The sequence below is a fragment of the Lutra lutra genome, chromosome 4 (genome assembly GCF_902655055.1).
Source record: "Lutra lutra chromosome 4, mLutLut1.2, whole genome shotgun sequence".
Taxonomy (NCBI): domain Eukaryota; kingdom Metazoa; phylum Chordata; class Mammalia; order Carnivora; family Mustelidae; genus Lutra; species Lutra lutra.
The window spans coordinates 99949587-99962756 of NC_062281.1; the positions used below are offsets into that span (position 1 = coordinate 99949587).

Below are 13170 nucleotides of genomic sequence, written 5' to 3' on the forward strand. Positions count from 1 at the left end.
ATACTGGGGGGCCTGTGTGGCTCATAGCTTAAGTGTCTGCCTCGGCTCAGGTCATGATGATCCCGGGGCCCTGGGACTGAGCCCTGCCTCTGGCTCCCTGCTCAGTGGGGAGCCTGCTTTTTCCCTCTCCCTCTGTCACTCCCCCTGTTCTCCCCAGTGAGCACACTGACTCTCTATGACAAATAAATAAATAAAATCTTTTTTTAAAAGTCTGTAATACTGTACACAAATTTATTTTAAAGATTTAAAATTTACAGAGCTTTGGCTCTATTAAAAATACACATTACAAAAAAGTACTTTAAGAAGACAAAGACGATCTAAAGAGACTCAAAGCCAGAGGGTGGAAAACCAGTCACTTATCTATATACCCTCAAAGTCATTTAGGATGAGTTCATTTTTAGAAGTTAAAGCCTAACAGAACACATAATCCCTATATAAAGTTAATCAGCTCATTCTATAGACTGACCTAATCCTGATAACAAAACTTAAGAAGAGCCTCCCTAAATAAAAAGGCCAAACCAATTTCACTTAGGCAGACCCAATTTTCTCCCAAAAAACAATCAGCAAATTGAATACAGATATTAACTGAATGGACTGAAAGAAATAATATATTTGCAGAGAATCTCCCAGGAATTTCCAAGTTATTCTGGATGGATGTCCTTCCAATTGTTTAGAATTATAAACCCAAGACGTTACAATGATGAAAAATGCAGCTCCAACCCCCAAATCTTCTAGATAGGTTATCTTGTCTTTCTTAACATTATACGACTTAAAGATGGGAGCCTACACACACACACACACGCCCCAAACATAATACAACCCTTACAAAGAATTCATTTCCTGCCCTAACATGAGACTGAATGAGGGAACTCAGGACTCACGCCTTATCTGCCAGGCCGCTGTGACGTCACTCTTACCGCCAATCACGATCAGCTCCTGCTTATCCATTTTATTCCACCTGGGCACCTAGGTTAGCACTGATCCTTTACCAACCAGTGTGTCACATTATGGCCACCTGCCACTGTAAAATTTTTTCTTCTAAGCAACTAATGTAACTTTAAAAGAATGCATTTGGATTGGGGCACCTGGCTGGCTCAGTCGGTACAGCATGAGACCCTTGATCTCGGGGCTGTGAGTTTGAGCCCCGTGTTGAGTACAGAGATTACTTAGTGAAAAAATAAAACTTTTTAATGTATTTGGTTAGTACCATAAACCATTACTTTATTTTTAAAAGATTTTATCATTGATTTGAGAGACAGAGAGAACATGTGCAGGAGTAGGAGGGAAGGGCAGAGGGAGAGACAGAAGCAGACTCCCCGCTAAGCCGGGAACCCAATGTGGAGCTTGAACCCAGGACCCCAGGATCATGACCTGAGCCGAAGGCAGTCCCTCAACCAACTGAGCCACCCAAGTGCCCCGTAAATCGTTACTTTAAAAGAAACGAGGGTCATCTATATGAAGAAATACCACTATTATTCCGAGCAGACATGTCTTAGCAACCTAAGGGCTATGATACCTACTAACAGATGAGGGAAAGAATATAGATGTACTACCACACACAGATTAGTTGTCAATTAAAAACTTTTCCTACCCATTATATACAAGAATACGGACCATTATGCTTGTACAACCTTAGGAACACTGGTGACTGGTACTATTAAAGGAGAGGCATGGATTGAGGCCTGCCAGGTACTTAACTCCAATCAGCAGCTTGGTAAAGAAAGGATCTTTACTAAGTAATCACGCTCTACCCCTATTTTATTTATTTATTTGACAGACATCACAAGTAGGCAGAGAGGCAGACAGAGAGAGAGAGGAAGAAGCAGGCTCCCTGCCAAGCAGAGCGCCCAATGTGGGGCTCAATCCCAGGACCCCGGGACCACGACCTGAGCCGAAAGGCAGAGCTTTAACCCACTGAGCCACCCAGGCACCCCATGTTACCCCTATTTTAATATTAAAAGTTAATCCTTATTCTTATATACATCCTCAAGAAGTATTTGAGAAAATTAGTCAAATTAGCTGTATATGCTCTCTCTCACACACACACACACACACACACACACACACACACACACACACCCCCAATCAATCAACAGAAAGCCCAAGCATGACTTTCAGGACAGAGAAGGATTCAAAGTTCTAACTGCTTTTCTCTCCACACGGTCTTTAAAGACACTTCTTGGATCTGTCTCAGTTCAATTGAAGAAAATGATTACAAGCATAATTAGCTCATTCTTTACTAGTATTTGCCTACTTAAAATACAGTGAGTACTACCAAAACTAGCAAAAGACATTTCTTATTATAGCTTATTTTCATTTCATTAAAGTTGCACTACCATTTCTGTGAAACTACTAAAATGCAACATTTGTGTATTTTTAAAGGAAAGACTTAAAATGCTATTTCAATTACACTTCTAATCCTATTTGAATCAGTGTGAATATATTGACAAGAGAATTGTTCTTTCACAATCAACATGAACAATCAAAGAAAAACTAAGTATTCTGTGGGCTTAAACACTTACACCTTAAGTGTATAAAATAGCAGTTCTCACATGTATTTAGGAGATGGAGTACCAAATACATTTATGAAAATTATGTGTGCGATTTTTTTAAAAGGACATTTAATTTTATGTATCTGGAGCTGGTGTAATTAATAGGTTTCAGTTATTTAATAATAGTTATAGAAGAAAATTTAAATTGAGTTAGTCTTCTGCAAACTGGAAAATAATTATTTCTTCATTAATTTATACTATGTTATAAGGAAACTCACTTATCTTAGAGATCATGCCTCCCCCGTTAGAAGGCTATCATCAAAAAGTCATAGAATAACAACTGTTGGGCAAGGATATGGAAGAATGGACTCCTTAGACATTGCTCTGCTGGCAGGAATGCAAGATGTTGCAGTCACTTTTAGAAAACAGTCTAGCATGTTCTCAAATGGCTAAACACAGACTTACCATATGACTGAATTCTGCTGCTAGGATTAGATCCCAGAGAAAGAAAACATATATTCACGTAAAAACTTGTGTACAAATGTTCAGAATGAAATTATTTATAATAGTCAAAAGCGGGGAACTCCATGCCCATCAACTGATGAAGAGATGACCACAATGTGTCCAAAGCCATAGAGTGGAACAGGATTCCAGCTTGAAAAGTAATGAAGAACTACTACATGCTGTGACATGGATAAACCTTGGAAACATGCTAAGTGAAAGAAGCCCAGGACACAAAAGGCCACGTACAGTGCAAATCCGTATGAAATGTCCAGAACAGCAAATCGATAGGGACAGAAAGTAGATCACTTGCTGCCAGGTGCTGGCTAGAGACAAGAAAGGGAAAGGCCTGCTAAAGGGCACCGATTTCTTTGTGGGGTGGATCGGTGATGGCTAGACATCTCTATGGACAGACTAACAGCCACTGAAGTACAATCTATAAATGGTAAATTTTACTATATGTAAATTATATCTCAATGTTTTAAAGTCATGAGTAAACACACAAAAAAATACAGTTATTAACATTTACAGAGATACTAAATGAAGACTATTTTAAATATTTTATCTATCATGGAAACATTAGCCCACCAATATATTTGTTAAGCAACCTTTTATGATATAAACATTTCTATTAAAAATAATGTCACAACTGGCAGCCAATAACTTTACCATGTTTCCAATGCCGCCGCCAAAGTTCTGATTAAAAAAGACTTAAAAAGACGTGATGGAAATTAAACAAAACCAAGTATAGGATTATGCCAGTTATCCATCCACATTATCCCGTAGAGTGGTTCATGAATCACTGGTACATTTTGAATACAGTAAAAGATCCTGATTACAGACTTATTTACACAAAGTAAATACCATAAATTTTTGACTCAAATTCCTACCAAGAAGCCGATGACTATTAATTTTTATTCTGTACCATAATGAATGTCCCAGACCTGATGTGTACGCTTTTGCTATGTCTCAATTCTATTAATTCCCTTCTGGAAAAAAGAATTCTACAGGAACTCGAGACAGCTGCAGGTAATAACTTAAAATCTTATAATTTCAAATTTAATATACTGGAGGACTACATGAATTATTACTACATTAAAATAATAATGTGTGAATCTTAATATACTAAAATATACCTTACTATAGCTACCACACAGAGTAATTCATTTTAATTCTAGCAAAGTATTTTCTGAATTGCCAAGCCAAGAACTTGCCAAGGTCTACCTCATTAAGTCAACAACAGTTCTCTAAGCAATTACGTCCACAATATTGCAAGGAATACAAAGATACCCCAGTCTCAAGAAGTCTACAGTGTAATGCAAGAGGAAAGTGAGCAGCTAATATAAACTGGGCGCAGACTATAAATTTTGAGAATCTTACAGTTTAACCTATAGGTAGTAAGGAAAGCATTAAATGATCTGAACCATCTACTCCTATGTCAGACAAGGAGAGAAGAGTTACAGGAACCCTGAAGAGGAGACTCACAATAGTCTGGATGATGAGGATAAAGAATCTAAATTAAAGTAATAGCAAGGGAAGGGCAGGTGAGGAAAAGCTCTCGAGCCTTATTTATGAGGTAGAACCAACAGGACTTGGGAGGCTGCGCAGAGAGAAGGCAGTATCACCTAGAAGTTAAGTCTTGCCTATGCTCTGAGAACACTTCTGGGTGAGAGGTTTGGCTCGGACTCATTTCAGCTGGGCAATGACTTCATCTCTATGGGTTTCTGTTTCCTCTGTAAAATGCAGGTAATAATATTGTCGACATACCAGGGTTGTCGTGAGGATGAATTAGAAAAGGAGGCATGTAAAGCACTTAGCATTGTGCTTGCCACAGAGGATGACAAGGTTAACAGTAATCCCACTGACCAGAACAGGAAACACAGGAAGAACTGTAAATGGGGATAAGCGTGGAGATTAGCTAAGTATACTACATTTCTGCTTGCACCCCACAGACAGAATCTGTAAGTCTAGAGAATGGGGAATACAACAAAATTTGTTAAAGTAAATTAAATTAAAATATAGCTAAAGATGTCTAGCTATGAAAAGTCTTGAACACCTTGCTATAGGATTTGGACTGAATAAAAAATCTACTGTCTCCTAAATATGATGTTTAGAGTTCATATAATATATGTCATTTATTTTCTTTTTTTTTTTTTCATTTATTTTCCAGGTGAGAAAACAAAGACCCACAGAATGAAGAAACATCCCAAAAGTCACACCAGTCATTGGTATGCATAGCATGAGCACGTTAATAAATTAAATACTGGCTCTCTACTCCTCCCCATTTGACACACAGCCACACTTTCTGGTGCAGTGCCAGCCGAGTCCCCAAGACATGACGGTGGAGTTCAGAGTAAATGGATTTGGCTATTTTTGGCACCTGATTACCAGGGCTGCTTTTAACTCTGGCAAAGTGGATACTGTCACCATCAATGACCCCTCATTGAACTCCACTACATGGTCTACATGTTCCAGGATGATTCCACCCTTGGCAAATTCAATGGCACAGTCAAGGCTGAGAACGGGAAATTTGTTTTTTTTCTGATGGAAAACCCATCTCCATCTTTCAGGAGTGATACCTGCTTCATTCAAATGGGGTGATGCTGATGCTGAGTATGTTGTGGAGTCCACTGGGGTCTTCACCACCATGGAGAAGGCTGGGGCTCACTTGAAGGGTGGGGCCAAGAGGGTCATCATCTCTCCCCCTCCCGCTGATGACTCCGTGTTTGTGATGGGTGTGAACCATGAGAAGTATGACAACTCCCTCAAGATTGTCAGCAATGCCTCCTGCACCATCAACTGCTTGACCCCTTTGGCCAAGGTCATCCCTGACAACTCTGGCATCATGGAGGAACTCAGGACTTATGACTCCACGCTATCACTGCCACCCAGAAGACGGTGGATGGCCCCTCTAGGAAGCTGTGGCGTGACGGGTAAGGGGCTGTCCAGAACACCATCCCTGCTTCTACTGGTGCCACCAAAGCTGTAGGAAAGGCTATCCCTGAGCTGAACAAAAAGCTCATTGGCATGGCCTTCTGAGTCCTCACCCTCAACGTGTCGGTCATGGATCTGACCTGCTGCCTAGAGAAAGCTGCCAAATGCAATAACATCAATAAGGCGGTGAAAGAGACATCAGAGGGGCCCCCTCAAGGGCATCCTGGGTTACACTGAGGACCAGTTTATCTCTTGCAACTTTAACAGTGACACCCACTCTTCCACCTTCAATGCCAGGGATGGCAGTACCCTCAATGACCACTTTGTCAGGTTCATTTCCTGGTAGGATGATGAATTTGGCTGCAGCAACAGGTGGTGGACCTAATGGTCTACATGGCCTCCAAGGAATAAGAGCCCCCTTGACCACCAGTCCCAGCAAGAACAAGATGAAGAGAGAAGCCCTCAGAGCTGCTGGGCAGTCCTTGCCCCAGCTCATAACTGAGAATCCCCTGACCTCCACAGTTTTCAGTTTCTATCCCAGAACCCCTGAAGAAGAGAAGGAGCTTGGGGAGCCCTACCTTGTCATGTATCATCAATAAAGTATACTGTTCCTAGCAAAAAAATAAGTAAATAAATGCTATTCATACTCTTCATTTGCTTAACAAAACTGAGTCCTTATATAAAACTTCCTTCTATCCCTATCCTTATGTTTTGGAAAATCTGAAATTACTGGGATAAAAATTAAAAGGATGTAATGCAATGTAGTGGGGATGGTTATAACACAGGTTTTCAACAAATATCATTAAAACTCTTCTTTAGGGGCACCCGGGTAGCAAGAGTCAGTTAAGTGTCTGACTCCTGGTTTGGGTCAGCTCATGATCTCAGGGTTGTGAGATCGAGCCCCATGTCAGGCTCGACGCCCAATGGGGAGTCTGCTTGAGATTTTCTCTCCCTCTCCTTTTGCCCCTCCCACTACTGCTCAGTCACTCTCTCTCTCTAAAATAAATAAATAAATCTTTGACAAATAAAACTCTTGTTTAAAAAATAAGTACAGAATTTTAGGAAAACTCAAATTATTTTCCTGATGATATGATAAATTTTGATTTGTCTTTTCTGAAATTTAAAAAATGTGAGTACAATTGACATGACAAATTTTAAATATGAAAATTTGTCCTTAATGATAATTTAAAAAAAAAAACTTTTTAAGATTTTATTTATTTATTTGACAGAGAGAGAGATCACAAGCAGGCAGAAAGGCAAGCGGGGGCGGGGGGGGGGGAAGCAGACCCCCCGCTGAGCAGAGAGCCTGACGTGGGGCTCCATCCCAGGACCTGAGCGGAAGACAGAGGTTCAACCCACTGAGCCACCCAGGCACCCCTTAAAATTGTTTTTAATCAAGTAAATATATTCCTAAAATATTTTATTACTGAAATTTAATTAACATTTTTCTTCATTTTGAGAAATAAATATAATGTAGAGAAAATAACAATTTTAAGAAGCTTTATATATATATATATGTATATATATATATATATATTTTTTTTTTTTAAAGATTTTACTTATTCATTGAGAGAGAGAGAGTGAGCATGAGCAAGAGGAGGGGCATAGGGAAAAGCAGACTCCCCACTGAGCAGGGAGCCTGACAAAGGCTCTATCCCAGGACACAGGGGGATCATGGCCTGAGCCGAAGGCAGATGCTTAATTGACTGAGCCACCCAGACACTGCAGAAGCCTTATTTCTTTCTCCTTAAGACCCCAGTTCACAAGGTACTGTATGAATTAATGGAGTATCTAGAAGACCCTGCAGTAAATCTCTAAATGCCAATAATGACCACTACTTTCCCTCTCTTTTTCTTTTTATAATTCACTCCTTTGACTGCACACATCCTTCTCTCTGTCCACTTCTAATCTAAGCTTCCTATGGTACTGCCAGAATGGTATTTAACCAAAACAAAGTTTCTTTCTCTGTACTCAAAAAGGCAAACACTACCACATTCTGTGCATAAAATATTTCAACTCCAATCAAAAGCAAAGCTATATAGGTAAAAATAAGACCAGCCAATAAGCAAAGTTTTTGTAGCTATCATAACCAGAACAATATTATAAATTATGTGGGATGCCAAGGCTCTCAGAATCCTAGCTTTTAGTTTAAAAATAAGTTATATATTGGGGCACCTGGGTGGCTCAGTCGGGTAAGCGTCCAAATTTTGGTTTTGGCTCAGGTCATGATCTCAGGGTCATGAGATCAAGCCCTACATTGAGCTCCATGCTCAATGCAAAGTCTGCTTAAGACTCTCTCTCCCGGGATGCCTGGGTGGCCAGTTGGTTGGACGACTGCCTTCAGCTCAGGTCATGATCCCGGAGTCCCGGGATAGAGTCCCGCATCGGGCTCCCAGCTCCATGGGGAGTCTGCTTCTCCCCTCTGACCTTCTCCTCGCTCATGCTCTCTCTCACTGTCTCTCTCTCAAATAAATAAATAAAATCTTTAAAAAAAAAAAAGACTCTCTCTCCCTCTCCCCCTACCCCCCACACTTTCTCATGTACACTCTCACTCTCTCTAAAATAAATAAATAAATCTTTAAAAAAATAAGTTATATATAAAGAAACTTTAATACTTTAATGAAAGGATCTCCTTCTGGATCCACAGTATTATAAAAACTATCTTCATTTAGTTCTTGAATCAAAGCAAAAGTATGTTTTCCAGTTATTGCACACCATTAATATAGGAATATGAATACCAAAGCTTATTAATTTTGTGCAACCTAGTTTCATCACACCCACACATTAATAAATGTTTGATTATACTTTTTGTTTTCACTTCAGACAAATTCTATCAGCCTTGATTTCTATAAAGTTTTAAGATATTTCATTTTACTTCTAAGAAAATCCCATGTTGTGGTTTGCAACATCTCTAATTAGTGAGGGAGAAAATTGCTGAGCCAAAGAAACTAATTACAAAGAGCTTATGTAGTATATAGAAATAATCTATGGATATAAGTTTTCAATTTTTGGTCCTGTAAGGGAAAATGGAACAAGATTATTTTAAGCACTAAAGAGTGAACTTTTAGCCTAAGTAGGCCATCCTACAGACTACCATCTATTCAATGAAAGGAGGAGGGCTTCTAGGATGAGAAAGCCCTGCCCTTCTTACCAGAAGACCATGACAGGAAGGGTCAGTGGTGCTTCCGTTTGTATTTAAATGGTCATACATCTAAATTAGGCCAAGAAGCATTTTGACAGAAAATTTTAAAATAACTGATAGATTTGACCTGAAAAAAATTCAAACAAGAACTGAACAAAAACAAAACAAAACAAAAAAACCTGTTTCATAACAGACATACAGAAGTACCAATATAAAATTATTACGTTTATATGCACCCAAATGAAATTTACTGATATAACATTTTTCACTAGTTCAAAGTGCCAAGACATGTGATGCTAATTTGAGAATGAAGACTCTATGGGTTAACAATTTTTTTTGTTTTGGAAGTGACCTTGGTATGACTTACCCACAACAAAAATCAACTTTTCGGTACACAGATGGTAGACTAGACACTGCCATGTTTAAGCTTAGAAAATGCTTTTAATTTTTTTTTATTTCCCTATGCTGTGCTTACTGCTTTACATAGGTCTCTGACTGCCAAAGAATTGTTAACTAACCAGCATGAGATACATTTTGTTAGTACACAGCTGGGTACTTCAGTCATACAACATCTGCTTCTCAACATATCTTCTACCTTTTCTTCATCTACCTCAAAACAGCTTCTATGGGTTGTCACAGTAAAGCATATATGCCTCTCAATATCTGGAAGCTGACTTGATCACCATCATTATGTTTATTATTATTTTACAGAATATCAGTGGCTTCTGAGTAACTAAAACCATTCAATGAATCTAAGTTGTAGAAAATCTGGCCTTAACCATAAATTTGTAAAACACAGTTGAGCCAAAGCATGAAACTCAATATGAGTCATGCGATAACTGGACATTATTCTTTACATATATTATCTCTAAGCTCTCTGAGTGATGCTTTAATGGAAAAATAACTGAAAACTCAAAATATGAATATTAAAAAGAAATTGCTCTCTCCCCTAGCTGGGGCAATGGCAGGACTATGGTTAGGAGAACAGTTAAGTCATTACTGTAGTCCACGCCTCCTCACTTTCTCTGGCTTTTGATATGATGCCGGAGACTTCACACATGCCCTGTGACTAGGAGAAAAAGAAACTTCAGTCATTGAAGACGAACTATCTCCAGACTTCTTATTATAGGAAGCAGTTTAAAATCTGTCTTTTGCTTGAACCTTGTTAGTCTTTCTTTTGCTTATAGCTATATATAGCGCTATCCAATTCAAAACCCTCTTCCTATAGGATTTTATTTAATGCTCCCAGAGATTTCCTCAAGTAGGTAACGTCATTAGCCACATTCTTAAAAACAGAAAACGGAGATTTCTGAGATGGTGAAACTTGCTGACAGTTGGTTAAAGGGCAGATTAGAATTCAAACCCAGATCCGTCTGCTGTCCAGGCTCGTGTTCCTCCACTGTCTTATACCATTGCTCATCGTCAATCACTCATGCCATCTGCGTGGTAAAAAGAAATCACCAGACACTGGAATCAAACCACGCCTGGGTTCAAATATGGACTCTCCCTCTTCCCGTACATCACTGGGCAAATCAGCTTCAGGTTGCTGAACTATAAAATGGAGATAACGACATGGCCTTGAGAACTGTTGTGGCAAGAGAACTCATTGAACTATTTCCCAAAGAACTACGCGTGTTTCCGGACATATGAGACATTCAGACTTCAGTGTTCTCTCCCCTCTCCATTCTGTCATTTAAGTGCTCTGTGCAAAGCATGGAGAGAGGAGTCCGTTTGTGTTCTCACAAAGCTCTTAGCCCAGCGAGCTGCAAACAATACTGTAGAGTCATCTTAGAGGCTCAGAGATGATGCCGGGGAAGCCCAGAAGAGGAAGAGGTGTCATGAAGTAATTGGAGGAAATGACCTCTGAACACGGTTCAAGGAGCTTGCTGGGTGATGAGAAAGGGCAGGGCAACAGCACAAGAATGCTCCAGGTGGAGGAACAGTATATGCAAAGGCACAGATGTAAGAGAAAACAAGATATACTTCAGGAACTACACGTAGTTCAGTACAGTTGGGCCTAATAATGAAGAGCGACCAGAGAAGCGGCTGGAGGGTTGGGCAAGAAACAGATTATAAAAGTCCTTATATTAAAAAAAAAAAAAAAAAAAAAAAAAAAGGATGATTGCAGAATGCCTGGGTGGCTCCGTCAGTTGAGCAGCTGCCTTCAGCTAGGGTCATCATCCCAGGGACCTGAGATTGAGTCCTGCATCAGGCTCCCTGCCCAGTGGGGAGTTGCCACTGTTCCCTCTGCCTGTGCGTTCTCTCTCTCTCTCTCTCTCTCTCTCTCTCTCTCTCAGACAAATAAATAAATAAATAATCTCAAAAGAAAGAAAGAAAGAAAGAAATTGTTTTAAAAAAGCATCATTGCCAGTGAGGGTCGAGGGGGTATACTGAAGAAAGATTTGACAACAACAAAAAAGGTGGCATACAACTAGAACAAGTGTGACAAGCCTCTGAACTTCGGAACTATTAACTATACTGCTCCAAATACAAGTAGGAGAAAGAAATTAATTCTATATGGTTTTGGACTGAACGAGTAACTGAATATATGTAGCTTTATGTATGATTCAATATACACAAAGGTAGTACACAGATATTCCTGCCAGTGGCAGACATAGTTTAATAAATCAGTGAATGAAAATCAAGTAATCCCTAAGTCCTACTTTCTTTCCATTTCTATTATCTGGAGAGGAGGGGGGGAATCTAAAAAATACAAATTAATTATAAGACAATGAGATAGGCAAGAAAAAGAAAGAAGGGAAGAAAGCAAGGGACTAGAAAAATCAGGCTGTTTAATGAGTAATGAATGAAGGAAGTAGTAATCCACTTAAAAGGGAACATGTGCTTGCTCTAATTCCAACTCTACTCTTCTTATTAAACATTAATAGAGAAGGACAAGGTGAATTCCAAGCTTATAAAGATTAAAAAAGGAATTTTAAAATTTAAACAATACTTATATTAAGCAATAGTTACATAAAGTAAAAAAAAAAAAAAAATAGTTATGTAAAAAGTAGACCAAGAATGAGGGTAGGGAGAAAAAGAAAAAAATCAAAGGAATTAGATTGCTAAGACTGTTACTCTTAATTACCTTATTTTAGAACAGCCTTAAGATATGTGGTACAATATTGGTTTTATTCTTATTTGAATTCTTTATTAATATCATGTTCAAATCATTCTATAGATGCACATATATATCTTCATAAAACATGAAATGTCTTAGGGGGAGAAAGGAAGACCTATGCGCTTTTTGTATATTACACAGACATCCACCCAGGACACTCCACCTTGGGAGTAGAGACTGAGTAAAATACAGTATCTAATTCATCTACTCAAAGCAAATATCAGACTAAAATAATTAGTGCCTTTCCAAGGAGCAGTTTGGAGTGTAGAACTCTTCAGTACAAAATGGAAATGGGCTTCAAAGGGACCTTCAGACTGCTTTTTAAACAAAACTTTTCAAAAGCTATAATTCAGAATTTTAAGAGTGACCTTGGTTTATATAACAATATAACTTATACAGCTACAATTTCATTCCCAAAGTGTTCCAACAATACAGAAAAAAAAAAAAAGAAAGAAAAAAAGAAAGCATGTTAATTAAAGGATTAACGGAAGGGGAAAAGCACCATTTCACATTCCAATGAAGTAGTACCTTTACCCAGATCAATACTTAAATAACATCCTTTCCATTTTAAGTAAACGAAAAAGTTAAACCCCCTCCCAATAGCCTAGCTTTTAATTTTGGATACTTTAAACTTCCTTGCTGACCTATGGATTAATTCATTAATCATGTGTAAATAAAATACAGAATAAAAATCACTTGGGCTTTAAATATATGAGCTGCTCCACTCTGGAAACAGCATGGAGGTTCCTCAAAAGTTGAAAATAGAGCTACTCTATGACCAGCAATCGCACTACTGGGTATTTACCCTAAAGATACAAATGTAGTAATCCAAGGGGGCACATGCACCCTAATGTTGATAGCATTAATGTCCACAATAGCCAAACTATGGAAAGAACCTAGATGTCCATCAAAAGATGAATGGATAAAGAAGATGTGGGATATATATATATATATGGAATACTATGCAGCCATCAAAAGAA

The 13170-nt window shown here is 38.7% G+C and overlaps 1 protein-coding gene and 1 pseudogene across 4 annotated transcripts in view; one reads left to right on the forward strand and one right to left on the reverse strand.

The window, feature by feature from the left end:
* The window catches only part of MAGI3 (membrane associated guanylate kinase, WW and PDZ domain containing 3), a 445211-nt gene that overhangs the window by 163371 nt on the left and 268670 nt on the right, over positions 1–13170 (reverse strand). The window lies entirely within an intron of this gene.
* Positions 5436–6422, forward strand: LOC125098250 (glyceraldehyde-3-phosphate dehydrogenase-like; annotated as a pseudogene).